Here is a 15,346-nt window from a genome sequence, read left to right on the forward strand (position 1 = left end):
ACAGTTACTGGGTTTCTGCTGTATTATACAGCAGAGACCTAGTGCTAATCATGGGCATTTAACCCCCTAGTGTCTCGGTCAGCTTTTGCCAGTGCTGCCATTTTGCCTGGAACCTGGAGTGAGATCCGGAGTTGGCGTCCTTTTGGAAGGACCGCTGGGAGCCTATTGAAGGTGTTGAAAGCGAAAATCGAAAAATGTCACTGGCTGGGATTATAGGAAGTGATCGATTTCAATTATTTTCCCCAAAGGGTGTGTAACCAGATATTAAGTTGAGGGTGCCAGTAATTTTGCCAGGCCCATTTTTGGAGTTTTTTTGGGCTGTTCCAGTACACAAAGAAAATAAACACATGTATAATAGTATTGAGCGAATAGTATTCGTTCAAATACCTCACCCGCATAGAAATGCATGTAATCGGCCAAACACCAAGGGGTTAAGCGCATCGAATATTTGATGCGTTTAACCCCTTGCTGTTCGGCCGATTACACGCATTCCTATGCGAGCAAGGTATTCGATCAAATACTATTTGCTCAACACTAATGTGAAACAAAACGTGTAAGTGCAATGATTTTCTGGGAGAAATACTTCATTTTCTGGAAATATTTCAGGGGTGGTAACACTTACGGCCATGACTGTGTGTTATATTACTAACAGGGTTTTCCTCCATTCCTATTTAGACTATCTATAATGTGCTCCTCCCTGCAGAGCCTCCATTACAGCCTGGCCTGTAGTGAGGTGACTATGAGAAGCTCCTGCAAGCACCTCCATTCTAGTGATTTCAGCATATTGGGGTTGCTTGTAGAGGCTCCTGCACCAGGTGGCGCTCACCCCGCTAACACACCGTCTACAATGCAGCTACTGAGGAGAGGCGGAGCCAGCAATAAACCCATTCTATAAACGGCCCCTCCCTCCTCCTCTCCTTACTGTACGCAGCGTCATCATCATACGTCACAGCTGTCCTTACATCACGTGATGCACAAAAAAATGCAGCGAAGTAACCTGGCACACCGCATGACGTAATTAGCACCGCCTCCAGAAGTCTCCGCCCCTAGGTCTTCTCCGCCCCCTTCGTGGCCGGAGTGTGTTGTTGCTAGGAGACGGAGGAAACTTGGCAGAAAGCGATTTGGACAGGTATGAGGGGAGATGGTGTGTAGTCGGTGTCACTGTCAGTCATGTCAGGTATGAGGGGAGATGGTGTGTAGTTGGTGTCACTCTCAGTCATGTCAGGTATGAGGGGAGATGGTGTGTAGTCGGTGTCACTCTCAGTCATGTCAGGTATGAGGGGAGATGGTGTGTAGTCGGTGTCACTCTCAGTCATGTCAGGTATGAGGGGAGATGGTGTGTAGTCGGTGTCACTGTCAGGTATGAGGGGAGATGGTGTGTAGTCGGTGTCACTGTCAGTCATGTCAGGTATGAGGGGAGATGGTGTGTAGTCGGTGTCACTGTCAGTCATGTCAGGTATGAGGGGAGATGGTGTGTAGTCGGTGTCACTCTCAGTCATGTCAGGTATGAGGGGAGATGGTGTGTAGTTGGTGTCACTCTCAGTCATGTCAGGTATGAGGGGAGATGGTGTGTAGTCGGTGTCACTCTCAGTCATGTCAGGTATGAGGGGAGATGGTGTGTAGTCGGTGTCACTCTCAGTCATGTCAGGTATGAGGGGAGATGGTGTGTAGTCGGTGTCACTGTCAGGTATGAGGGGAGATGGTGTGTAGTCGGTGTCACTCTCAGTCATGTCAGGTATGAGGGGAGATGGTGTGTAGTCGGTGTCACTCTCAGTCATGTCAGGTATGAGGGGAGATGGTGTGTAGTCGGTGTCACTGTCAGTCATGTCAGGTATGAGGGGAGATGGTGTAGTCGTGTCAGTCATGTCAGGTATGAGGGAGATGTGGAGTCGGTCGTCAGTCATGTCATGTCAGGTATGAGGGGAGATGGTGGTAGTCGGTGTCCACTGTCAGTCAGGTATGAGGGGAGATGGGGTGTGTAGTCGGTGTCAGCTGGTAGTGTTGTCGGTCTGTCATTGTTTGGGAGATGGTGTTGTAGTCGGTGTCACTGTCAGTCATGTCAGTTGAGGGGATGGTGTAGTCGGTGGGTAGATGGTGTGTAGGGGTTGTGTGTGTCACTGTCAGTCATGTCAGGTATGAGGGGAGAGTGTGTAGTCGGTGTCACTGTCAGTCATGTCAGGTATGAGGGGAGATGGTGTGTAGTCGGTGCCACTGTCAGTCATGGTTCAGGTATGAGGGGGAGATGGTGTGTAGTCGGTGTCACTCCTTGGGGTGCTTGTCATGTCAGTGAGGGGAGATGGTGTGTAGTCGGTGTCACTGTCAGTCATGTCAGGTATGAGGGGATGGTGTGTAGTCGGTGTCACTGTCAGTCATGTCAGGTATGAGGGGAGATGGTGTGTAGTCGGTGTCACTGTCAGTCATGTCAGGTATGAGGGGGAGATGGTGTGTAGTCGGTGTCACTGTCAGTCATGTCAGGTATGAGGGGAGATGGTGTGTAGTCGGTGTCACTGTCAGTCATGTCAGGTATGAGGGGAGATGGTGTGTAGTCGGTGTCACTGTCAGTCATGTCAGGTATGAGGGGAGATGGTGTGTAGTCGGTGTCACTGTCAGTCATGTCAGGTATGAGGGGAGATGGTGTGTAGTCGGTGTCACTGTCAGTCATGTCAGGTATGAGGGGAGATGGTGTGTAGTCGGTGTCACTGTCAGTCATGTCAGGTATGAGGGGAGATGGTGTGTAGTCGGTGTCACTGTCAGTCATGTCAGGTATGAGGGGAGATGGTGTGTAGTCGGTGTCACTGTCAGTCAGGTATGAGGGGAGATGGTGTGTAGTCGGTGTCACTGCTCAGTCATGTCAGGTATGAGGGGAGATGGTGTGTAGTCGGTGTCACTGTCAGTCATGTCAGGTATGAGGGGAGATGGTGTGTAGTCGGTGTCAGTCATGTCAGTATGAGGGGAGATGGTGTGTAGTCGGTGTCACTGTCAGTCATGTCAGGTATGAGGGGAGATGGTGTGTAGTCGGTGTCACTGTCAGTCATGTCAGGTATGAGGGGAGATGGTGTGTAGTCGGTGTCACTGTCAGTCATGTCAGGTATGAGGGGAGATGGTGTGTAGTCGGTGCCACTGTCAGTCATGTCAGGTATGAGGGGAGATGGTGTGTAGTCGGTGTCACTGTCAGTCATGTCAGGTATGAGGGGAGATGGTGTGTAGTCGGTGTCACTGTCAGTCATGTCAGGTATGAGGGGAGATGGTGTGTAGTCGGTGTCACTGTCAGTCATGTCAGGTATGAGGGGAGATGGTGTGTAGTCGGTGTCACTGTCAGTCATGTCAGGTATGAGGGGAGATGGTGTGTAGTCGGTGTCACTGCTCAGTCATGTCAGGTATGAGGGGAGATGGTGTGTAGTCGGTGTCACTCTCAGTCATGTCAGGTATGAGGGGAGATGGTGTGTAGTCGGTGTCACTGTCAGTCATGTCAGGTATGAGGGGAGATGGTGTGTAGTCGGTGTCACTGTCAGTCATGTCAGGTATGAGGGGAGATGGTGTGTAGTCGGTGTCACTGTCAGTCATGTCAGGTATGAGGGGAGATGGTGTGTAGTCGGTGTCACTGTCAGTCATGTCAGGTATGAGGGGAGATGGTGTGTAGTCGGTGCCACTGTCAGTCATGTCAGGTATGAGGGGGAGATGGTGTGTAGTCGGTGTCACTGTCAGTCATGTCAGGTATGAGGGGAGATGGTGTGTAGTCGGTGTCACTGTCAGTCATGTCAGGTATGAGGGGAGATGGTGTGTAGTCGGTGTCACTGTCAGTCATGTCAGGTATGAGGGGAGATGGTGTGTAGTCGGTGTCACTGTCAGTCATGTCAGGTATGAGGGGAGATGGTGTGTAGTCGGTGTCACTGTCAGTCATGTCAGGTATGAGGGGAGATGGTGTGTAGTCGGTGTCACTGTCAGTCATGTCAGGTATGAGGGGAGATGGTGTGTAGTCGGTGTCACTGTCAGTCATGTCAGGTATGAGGGGAGATGGTGTGTAGTCGGTGTCACTGTCAGTCATGTCAGGTATGAGGGGAGATGGTGTGTAGTCGGTGTCACTCTCAGTCATGTCAGGTATGAGGGGAGATGGTGTGTAGTCGGTGTCCAGTCATCAGTCATGTCAGGTATGAGGGGAGATGGTGTGTAGTCGGTGTCACTGTCAGTCATGTCAGGTATGAGGGGAGATGGTGTGTAGTCGGTGTCACTGTCAGTCATGTCAGGTATGAGGGGAGATGGTGTGTAGTCGGTGTCACTGTCAGTCATGTCAGGTATGAGGGGAGATGGTGTGTAGTCGGTGTCACTGTCAGTCATGTCAGGTATGAGGGGAGATGGTGTGTAGTCGGTGTCACTGTCAGTCATGTCAGGTATGAGGGGAGATGGTGTGTAGTCGGTGTCACTGTCAGTCATGTCAGGTATGAGGGGAGATGGTGTGTAGTCGGTGTCACTGTCAGTCATGTCAGGTATGAGGGGAGATGGTGTGTAGTCGGTGTCACTGTCAGTCATGTCAGGTATGAGGGGAGATGGTGTGTAGTCGGTGTCACTGTCAGTCATGTCAGGTATGAGGGGAGATGGTGTGTAGTCGGTGTCACTGTCAGTCATGTCAGGTATGAGGGGAGATGGTGTGTAGTCGGTGTCACTGTCAGTCATGTCAGGTATGAGGGGAGATGGTGTGTAGTCGGTGTCACTCTCAGTCATGTCAGGTATGAGGGGAGATGGTGTGTAGTCGGTGTCACTGTCAGTCATGTCAGGTATGAGGGGAGATGGTGTGTAGTCGGTGTCACTGTCAGTCATGTCAGGTATGAGGGGAGATGGTGTGTAGTCGGTGTCACTGTCAGTCATGTCAGGTATGAGGGGAGATGGTGTGTAGTCGGTGTCACTGTCAGTCATGTCAGGTATGAGGGGAGATGGTGTGTAGTCGGTGTCACTGTCAGTCATGTCAGGTATGAGGGGAGATGGTGTGTAGTCGGTGTCACTGTCAGTCATGTCAGGTATGAGGGGAGATGGTGTGTAGTCGGTGTCACTGTCAGTCATGTCAGGTATGAGGGGAGATGGTGTGTAGTCGGTGTCACTGTCAGTCATGTCAGGTATGAGGGGAGATGGTGTGTAGTCGGTGTCACTGTCAGTCATGTCAGGTATGAGGGGAGATGGTGTGTAGTCGGTGTCACTGTCAGTCATGTCAGGTATGAGGGGAGATGGTGTGTAGTCGGTGTCACTGTCAGTCATGTCAGGTATGAGGGGAGATGGTGTGTAGTCGGTGTCACTCTCAGTCATGTCAGGTATGAGGGGAGATGGTGTGTAGTCGGTGTCACTGTCAGTCATGTCAGGTATGAGGGGAGATGGTGTGTAGTCGGTGTCACTGTCAGTCATGTCAGGTATGAGGGGAGATGGTGTGTAGTCGGTGTCACTGTCAGTCATGTCAGGTATGAGGGGAGATGGTGTGTAGTCGGTGTCACTGTCAGTCATGTCAGGTATGAGGGGAGATGGTGTGTAGTCGGTGTCACTCTCAGTCATGTCAGGTATGAGGGGAGATGGTGTGTAGTCGGTGTCACTGTCAGTCATGTCAGGTATGAGGGGAGATGGTGTGTAGTCGGTGTCACTGTCAGTCATGTCAGGTATGAGGGGAGATGGTGTGTAGTCGGTGTCACTGTCAGGTATGAGGGAGATGGTGTGTAGTCGGTGTCACTTCAGTCATGTCAGGTATGAGGGGAGATGGTGTGTAGTCGGTGTCACTGTCAGTCATGTCAGGTATGAGGGGAGATGGTGTGTAGTCGGTGTCACTGTCAGTCATGTCAGGTATGAGGGGAGATGGTGTGTAGTCGGTGTCACTGTCAGTCATGTCAGGTATGAGGGGAGATGGTGTGTAGTCGGTGTCACTGTCAGTCATGTCAGGTATGAGGGGAGATGGTGTGTAGTCGGTGTCACTGTCAGTCATGTCAGGTATGAGGGGAGATGGTGTGTAGTCGGTGTCACTGTCAGTCATGTCAGGTATGAGGGGAGATGGTGTGTAGTCGGTGTCACTCTCAGTCATGTCAGGTATGAGGGGAGATGGTGTGTAGTCGGTGTCACTGTCAGTCATGTCAGGTATGAGGGGAGATGGTGTGTAGTCGGTGTCACTGTCAGTCATGTCAGGTATGAGGGGAGATGGTGTGTAGTCGGTGTCACTCTCAGTCATGTCAGGTATGAGGGGAGATGGTGTGTAGTCGGTGTCACTGTCAGTCATGTCAGGTATGAGGGGAGATGGTGTGTAGTCGGTGTCACTGTCAGTCATGTCAGGTATGAGGGGAGATGGTGTGTAGTCGGTGTCACTGTCAGTCATGTCAGGTATGAGGGGAGATGGTGTGTAGTCGGTGTCACTGTCAGTCATGTCAGGTATGAGGGGAGATGGTGTGTAGTCGGTGTCACTCTCAGTCATGTCAGGTATGAGGGGAGATGGTGTGTAGTCGGTGTCACTGTCAGTCATGTCAGGTATGAGGGGAGATGGTGTGTAGTCGGTGTCACTCTCAGTCATGTCAGGTATGAGGGGAGATGGTGTGTAGTCGGTGTCACTGTCAGTCATGTCAGGTATGAGGGGAGATGGTGTGTAGTCGGTTGTCACTGTCAGTCATGTCAGGTATGAGGGGAGATGGTGTGTAGTCGGTGTCACTGCTCAGTCATGTCAGGTATGAGGGGAGATGGTGTGTAGTCGGTGTCACTCTCAGTCATGTCAGGTATGAGGGGAGATGGTGTGTAGTCGGTGTCACTGTCAGTCATGTCAGGTATGAGGGGAGATGGTGTGTAGTCGGTGTCACTCTCAGTCATGTCAGGTATGAGGGGAGATGGTGTGTAGTCGGTGTCACTGTCAGTCATGTCAGGTATGAGGGGAGATGGTGTGTAGTCGGTGTCACTCTCAGTCATGTCAGGTATGAGGGGAGATGGTGTGTAGTCGGTGTCACTGTCAGTCATGTCAGGTATGAGGGGAGATGGTGTGTAGTCGGTGTCACTCTCAGTCATGTCAGGTATGAGGGGAGATGGTGTGTAGTCGGTGTCACTCTCAGTCATGTCAGGTATGAGGGGAGATGGTGTGTAGTCGGTGTCACTGTCAGTCATGTCAGGTATGAGGGGAGATGGTGTGTAGTCGGTGTCACTGTCAGTCATGTCAGGTATGAGGGGAGATGGTGTGTAGTCGGTGTCACTCTCAGTCATGTCAGGTATGAGGGGAGATGGTGTGTAGTCGGTGTCACTCTCAGTCATGTCAGGTATGAGGGGAGATGGTGTGTAGTCGGTGTCACTCTCAGTCATGTCAGGTATGAGGGGAGATGGTGTGTAGTCGGTGTCACTGTCAGTCATGTCAGGTATGAGGGGAGATGGTGTGTAGTCGGTGTCACTCTCAGTCATGTCAGGTATGAGGGGAGATGGTGTGTAGTCGGTGTCACTCGTCAGTCATGTCAGGTATGAGGGGAGATGGTGTGTAGTCGGTGTCACTTCAGTCATGTCAGGTATGAGGGGAGATGGTGTGTAGTCGGTGTCACTGTCAGTCATGTCAGGTATGAGGGGAGATGGTGTGTAGTCGGTGTCACTGTCAGTCATGTCAGGTATGAGGGGAGATGGTGTGTAGTCGGTGTCACTCTCAGTCATGTCAGGTATGAGGGGAGATGGTGTGTAGTCGGTGTCACTCTCAGTCATGTCAGGTATGAGGGGAGATGGTGTGTAGTCGGTGTCACTCTCAGTCATGTCAGGTATGAGGGGAGATGGTGTGTAGTCGGTGTCACTGTCAGTCATGTCAGGTATGAGGGGAGATGGTGTGTAGTCGGTGTCACTCTCAGTCATGTCAGGTATGAGGGGAGATGGTGTGTAGTCGGTGTCACTGTCAGTCATGTCAGGTATGAGGGGAGATGGTGTGTAGTCGGTGTCACTCTCAGTCATGTCAGGTATGAGGGGAGATGGTGTGTAGTCGGTGTCACTGTCAGTCATGTCAGGTATGAGGGAGATGGTGTGTAGTCGGTGTCACTGTCAGTCATGTCAGGTATGAGGGGAGATGGTGTGTAGTCGGTGTCACTCTCAGTCATGTCAGGTATGAGGGGAGATGGTGTGTAGTCGGTGTCACTCTCAGTCATGTCAGGTATGAGGGGAGATGGTGTGTAGTCGGTGTCACTCTCAGTCATGTCAGGTATGAGGGGAGATGGTGTGTAGTCGGTGTCACTGTCAGTCATGTCAGGTATGAGGGGAGATGGTGTGTAGTCGGTGTCACTCTCAGTCATGTCAGGTATGAGGGGAGATGGTGTGTAGTCGGTGTCACTGTCAGTCATGTCAGGTATGAGGGGAGATGGTGTGTAGTCGGTGTCACTCTCAGTCATGTCAGGTATGAGGGGAGATGGTGTGTAGTCGGTGTCACTGTCAGTCATGTCAGGTATGAGGGGAGATGGTGTGTAGTCGGTGTCACTGTCAGTCATGTCAGGTATGAGGGGAGATGGTGTGTAGTCGGTGTCACTCTCAGTCATGTCAGGTATGAGGGGAGATGGTGTGTAGTCGGTGTCACTGTCAGTCATGTCAGGTATGAGGGGAGATGGTGTGTAGTCGGTGTCACTCTCAGTCATGTCAGGTATGAGGGGAGAGGTGTAGTCGGTGTCACTCAGTCATGTCAGGTATGAGGGAGATGGTGTGTAGTCGGTGTCACTCTCAGTCATGTCAGGTATGAGGGGAGATGGTGTGTAGTCGGTGTCACTGTCAGTCATGTCAGGTATGAGGGGAGATGGTGTGTAGTCGGTGTCACTGTCAGTCATGTCAGGTATGAGGGGAGATGGTGTGTAGTCGGTGTCACTGTCAGTCATGTCAGGTATGAGGGGAGATGGTGTGTAGTCGGTGTCACTCTCAGTCATGTCAGGTATGAGGGGAGATGGTGTGTAGTCGGTGTCACTCTCAGTCATGTCAGGTATGAGGGGAGATGGTGTGTAGTCGGTGTCACTCTCAGTCATGTCAGGTATGAGGGGGAGATGGTGTGTAGTCGGTGTCACTCTCAGTCATGTCAGGTATGAGGGGAGATGGTGTGTAGTCGGTGTCACTCTCAGTCATGTCAGGTATGAGGGGAGATGGTGTGTAGTCGGTGTCACTCTCAGTCATGTCAGGTATGAGGGGAGATGGTGTGTAGTCGGTGTCACTCTCAGTCATGTCAGGTATGAGGGGAGATGGTGTGTAGTCGGTGTCACTGTCAGTCATGTCAGGTATGAGGGGAGATGGTGTGTAGTCGGTGTCACTGTCAGTCATGTCAGGTATGAGGGGAGATGGTGTGTAGTCGGTGTCACTGTCAGTCATGTCAGGTATGAGGGGAGATGGTGTGTAGTCGGTGTCACTCTCAGTCATGTCAGGTATGAGGGGAGATGGTGTGTAGTCGGTGTCACTCTCAGTCATGTCAGGTATGAGGGGAGATGGTGTGTAGTCGGTGTCACTCTCAGTCATGTCAGGTATGAGGGGAGATGGTGTGTAGTCGGTGTCACTCTCAGTCATGTCAGGTATGAGGGGAGATGGTGTGTAGTCGGTGTCACTGCTCAGTCATGTCAGGTATGAGGGGAGATGGTGTGTAGTCGGTGTCACTCTCAGTCATGTCAGGTATGAGGGGAGATGGTGTGTAGTCGGTGTCACTCTCAGTCATGTCAGGTATGAGGGGAGATGGTGTGTAGTCGGTGTCACTCTCAGTCATGTCAGGTATGAGGGGAGATGGTGTGTAGTCGGTGTCACTGTCAGTCATGTCAGGTATGAGGGGAGATGGTGTGTAGTCGGTGTCACTCTCAGTCATGTCAGGTATGAGGGGAGATGGTGTGTAGTCGGTGTCACTCTCAGTCATGTCAGGTATGAGGGGAGATGGTGTGTAGTCGGTGTCACTCTCAGTCATGTCAGGTATGAGGGGAGATGGTGTGTAGTCGGTGTCACTGTCAGTCATGTCAGGTATGAGGGGAGATGGTGTGTAGTCGGTGTCACTCGTCAGGGATGTCAGTCATGTCAGGTATGAGGGGAGATGGTGTGTAGTCGGTGTCACTCTCAGTCATGTCAGGTATGAGGGGAGATGGTGTGTAGTCGGTGTCACTCTCAGTCATGTCAGGTATGAGGGGAGATGGTGTGTAGTCGGTGTCACTGTCAGTCATGTCAGGTATGAGGGGAGATGGTGTGTAGTCGGTGTCACTGTCAGTCATGTCAGGTATGAGGGGAGATGGTGTGTAGTCGGTGTCACTCGTCAGTCATGTCAGGTATGAGGGGAGATGGTGTGTAGTCGGTGTCACTCTCAGTCATGTCAGGTATGAGGGGAGATGGTGTGTAGTCGGTGTCACTGTCAGTCATGTCAGGTATGAGGGGAGATGGTGTGTAGTCGGTGTCCACTCGTCAGTCATGTCAGGTATGAGGGGAGATGGTGTGTAGTCGGTGTCACTCTCAGTCATGTCAGGTATGAGGGGAGATGGTGTGTAGTCGGTGTCACTCTCAGTCATGTCAGGTATGAGGGGAGATGGTGTGTAGTCGGTGTCACTGTCAGTCATGTCAGGTATGAGGGGAGATGGTGTGTAGTCGGTGTCACTGTCAGTCATGTCAGGTATGAGGGGAGATGGTGTGTAGTCGGTGTCACTGTCAGTCATGTCAGGTATGAGGGGAGATGGTGTGTAGTCGGTGTCACTCTCAGTCATGTCAGGTATGAGGGGAGATGGTGTGTAGTCGGTGTCACTGTCAGTCATGTCAGGTATGAGGGGAGATGGTGTGTAGTCGGTGTCACTCTCAGTCATGTCAGGTATGAGGGGAGATGGTGTGTAGTCGGTGTCACTGTCAGTCATGTCAGGTATGAGGGGAGATGGTGTGTAGTCGGTGTCACTGTCAGTCATGTCAGGTATGAGGGGAGATGGTGTGTAGTCGGTGTCACTGTCAGTCATGTCAGGTATGAGGGGAGATGGTGTGTAGTCGGTGTCACTCTCAGTCATGTCAGGTATGAGGGGAGATGGTGTGTAGTCGGTGTCACTGTCAGTCATGTCAGGTATGAGGGGAGATGGTGTGTAGTCGGTGTCACTGTCAGTCATGTCAGGTATGAGGGGAGATGGTGTGTAGTCGGTGTCACTCTCAGTCATGTCAGGTATGAGGGGAGATGGTGTGTAGTCGGTGTCACTTCAGTCATGTCAGGTATGAGGGGAGATGGTGTGTAGTCGGTGTCACTGTCAGTCATGTCAGGTATGAGGGGAGATGGTGTGTAGTCGGTGTCACTGTCAGTCATGTCAGGTATGAGGGGAGATGGTGTGTAGTCGGTGTCACTGTCAGTCATGTCAGGTATGAGGGGAGATGGTGTGTAGTCGGTGTCACTCTCAGTCATGTCAGGTATGAGGGGAGATGGTGTGTAGTCGGTGTCACTGTCAGTCATGTCAGGTATGAGGGGAGATGGTGTGTAGTCGGTGTCCACTGTCAGTCATGTCAGGTATGAGGGGAGATGGTGTGTAGTCGGTGTCACTCTCAGTCATGTCAGGTATGAGGGGAGATGGTGTGTAGTCGGTGTCACTGTCAGTCATGTCAGGTATGAGGGGAGATGGTGTGTAGTCGGTGTCCACTGTCAGTCATGTCAGGTATGAGGGGAGATGGTGTGTAGTCGGTGTCACTCTCAGTCATGTCAGGTATGAGGGGAGATGGTGTGTAGTCGGTGTCACTGTCAGTCATGTCAGGTATGAGGGGAGATGGTGTGTAGTCGGTGTCACTCTCAGTCATGTCAGGTATGAGGGGAGATGGTGTGTAGTCGGTGTCACTCTCAGTCATGTCAGGTATGAGGGGAGATGGTGTGTAGTCGGTGTCACTGTCAGTCATGTCAGGTATGAGGGGAGATGGTGTGTAGTCGGTGTCACTGTCAGTCATGTCAGGTATGAGGGGAGATGGTGTGTAGTCGGTGTCACTGTCAGTCATGTCAGGTATGAGGGGAGATGGTGTGTAGTCGGTGTCACTGTCAGTCATGTCAGGTATGAGGGGAGATGGTGTGTAGTCGGTGTCACTGTCAGTCATGTCAGGTATGAGGGGAGATGGTGTGTAGTCGGTGTCACTGTCAGTCATGTCAGGTATGAGGGGAGATGGTGTGTAGTCGGTGTCACTGTCAGTCATGTCAGGTATGAGGGGAGATGGTGTGTAGTCGGTGTCACTCTCAGTCATGTCAGGTATGAGGGGAGATGGTGTGTAGTCGGTGTCACTGTCAGTCATGTCAGGTATGAGGGGAGATGGTGTGTAGTCGGTGCCACTGTCAGTCATGTCAGGTATGAGGGGAGATGGTGTGTAGTCGGTGTCACTCTCAGTCATGTCAGGTATGAGGGGAGATGGTGTGTAGTCGGTGTCACTCTCAGTCATGTCAGGTATGAGGGGAGATGGTGTGTAGTCGGTGTCACTGTCAGTCATGTCAGGTATGAGGGGAGATGGTGTGTAGTCGGTGTCACTCTCAGTCATGTCAGGTATGAGGGGAGATGGTGTGTAGTCGGTGTCACTGTCAGTCATGTCAGGTATGAGGGGAGATGGTGTGTAGTCGGTGTCCACTGTCAGTCATGTCAGGTATGAGGGGAGATGGTGTGTAGTCGGTGTCACTCGTCAGTCATGTCAGGTATGAGGGGAGATGGTGTGTAGTCGGTGTCACTCTCAGTCATGTCAGGTATGAGGGGAGATGGTGTGTAGTCGGTGCCACTGTCAGTCATGTCAGGTATGAGGGGAGATGGTGTGTAGTCGGTGTCACTGTCAGTCATGTCAGGTATGAGGGGAGATGGTGTGTAGTCGGTGCCACTGTCAGTCATGTCAGGTATGAGGGGAGATGGTGTGTAGTCGGTGTCACTCTCAGTCATGTCAGGTATGAGGGGAGATGGTGTTGTAGTCGGTGTCACTCTCAGTCATGTCAGGTATGAGGGGAGATGGTGTGTAGTCGGTGTCACTGTCAGTCATGTCAGGTATGAGGGGAGATGGTGTGTAGTCGGTGTCACTCTCAGTCATGTCAGGTATGAGGGGAGATGGTGTGTAGTCGGTGTCACTGTCAGTCATGTCAGGTATGAGGGGAGATGGTGTGTAGTCGGTGTCACTGTCAGTCATGTCAGGTATGAGGGGAGATGGTGTGTAGTCGGTGTCACTGTCAGTCATGTCAGGTATGAGGGGAGATGGTGTGTAGTCGGTGTCACTCGTCAGTCATGTCAGGTATGAGGGGAGATGGTGTGTAGTCGGTGTCCACTGTCAGTCATGTCAGGTATGAGGGGAGATGGTGTGTAGTCGGTGTCACTGTCAGTCATGTCAGGTATGAGGGGAGATGGTGTGTAGTCGGTGTCCACGTCAGTCATGTCAGGTATGAGGGGAGATGGTGTGTAGTCGGTGCCACTCTCAGTCATGTCAGGTATGAGGGGAGATGGTGTGTAGTCGGTGTCACTCTCAGTCATGTCAGGTATGAGGGGAGATGGTGTGTAGTCGGTGTCACTGTCAGTCATGTCAGGTATGAGGGGAGATGGTGTGTAGTCGGTGTCACTGTCAGTCATGTCAGGTATGAGGGGAGATGGTGTGTAGTCGGTGTCACTCTCAGTCATGTCAGGTATGAGGGGAGATGGTGTGTAGTCGGTGTCACTCTCAGTCATGTCAGGTATGAGGGGAGATGGTGTGTAGTCGGTGCCACTGTCAGTCATGTCAGGTATGAGGGGAGATGGTGTGTAGTCGGTGTCACTCTCAGTCATGTCAGGTATGAGGGGAGATGGTGTGTAGTCGGTGTCACTGTCAGTCATGTCAGGTATGAGGGGAGATGGTGTGTAGTCGGTGTCACTGTCAGTCATGTCAGGTATGAGGGGAGATGGTGTGTAGTCGGTGTCACTCGTCAGTCATGTCAGGTATGAGGGGAGATGGTGTGTAGTCGGTGTCACTGTCAGTCATGTCAGGTATGAGGGGAGATGGTGTGTAGTCGGTGTCACTGTCAGTCATGTCAGGTATGAGGGGAGATGGTGTGTAGTCGGTGTCACTCTCAGTCATGTCAGGTATGAGGGGAGATGGTGTGTAGTCGGTGTCACTCAGTCATGTCAGGTATGAGGGGAGATGGTGTGTAGTCGGTGTCACTGTCAGTCATGTCAGGTATGAGGGGAGATGGTGTGTAGTCGGTGTCACTGTCAGTCATGTCAGGTATGAGGGGAGATGGTGTGTAGTCGGTGTCACTGTCAGTCATGTCAGGTATGAGGGGAGATGGTGTGTAGTCGGTGTCACTCTCAGTCATGTCAGGTATGAGGGGAGATGGTGTGTAGTCGGTGTCACTGTCAGTCATGTCAGGTATGAGGGGAGATGGTGTGTAGTCGGTGTCACTGTCAGTCATGTCAGGTATGAGGGGAGATGGTGTGTAGTCGGTGTCACTCTCAGTCATGTCAGGTATGAGGGGAGATGGTGTGTAGTCGGTGTCACTGTCAGTCATGTCAGGTATGAGGGGAGATGGTGTGTAGTCGGTGTCACTGTCAGTCATGTCAGGTATGAGGGGAGATGGTGTGTAGTCGGTGTCACTCTCAGTCATGTCAGGTATGAGGGGAGATGGTGTGTAGTCGGTGTCACTGTCAGTCATGTCAGGTATGAGGGGAGATGGTGTGTAGTCGGTGTCACTGTCAGTCATGTCAGGTATGAGGGGAGATGGTGTGTAGTCGGTGTCACTCTCAGTCATGTCAGGTATGAGGGGAGATGGTGTGTAGTCGGTGTCACTTCAGTCATGTCAGGTATGAGGGGAGATGGTGTGTAGTCGGTGTCACTGTCAGTCATGTCAGGTATGAGGGGAGATGGTGTGTAGTCGGTGTCACTGTCAGTCATGTCAGGTATGAGGGGAGATGGTGTGTAGTCGGTGTCACTCTCAGTCATGTCAGGTATGAGGGGAGATGGTGTGTAGTCGGTGTCACTGTCAGTCATGTCAGGTATGAGGGGAGATGGTGTGTAGTCGGTGTCACTGTCAGTCATGTCAGGTATGAGGGGAGATGGTGTGTAGTCGGTGTCACTGTCAGTCATGTCAGGTATGAGGGGAGATGGTGTGTAGTCGGTGTCACTCTCAGTCATGTCAGGTATGAGGGGAGATGGTGTGTAGTCGGTGTCACTCTCAGTCATGTCAGGTATGAGGGGAGATGGTGTGTAGTCGGTGTCACTGTCAGTCATGTCAGGTATGAGGGGAGATGGTGTGTAGTCGGTGTCACTCTCAGTCATGTCAGGTATGAGGGGAGATGGTGTGTAGTCGGTGTCACTCTCAGTCATGTCAGGTATGAGGGGAGATGGTGTGTAGTCGGTGTCACTCTCAGTCATGTCAGGTATGAGGGGAGATGGTGTGTAGTCGGTGTCACTCTCAGTCATGTCAGGTATGAGGGGA

The 15,346-nt window shown here is 51.8% G+C and overlaps 1 protein-coding gene across 1 annotated transcript in view; it reads left to right on the top strand.

Annotated features, from left to right (window-relative positions):
• Window positions 1-994: 994 nt before the first annotated feature.
• Window positions 995-15,346, top strand: part of DRC2 (dynein regulatory complex subunit 2) — a 53,803-nt gene continuing 39,451 nt past the window's right edge. The window contains exon 1 of the mRNA XM_075265562.1: window positions 995-1,129. The gene's annotated coding sequence lies outside the window, so the exon portion shown is untranslated. The remainder of the gene's footprint in view (window positions 1,130-15,346) is intronic.

Source organism: Leptodactylus fuscus, chromosome 2 (assembly GCF_031893055.1).
Source record: "Leptodactylus fuscus isolate aLepFus1 chromosome 2, aLepFus1.hap2, whole genome shotgun sequence".
Classification (NCBI taxonomy): Eukaryota; Metazoa; Chordata; class Amphibia; order Anura; family Leptodactylidae; genus Leptodactylus; species Leptodactylus fuscus.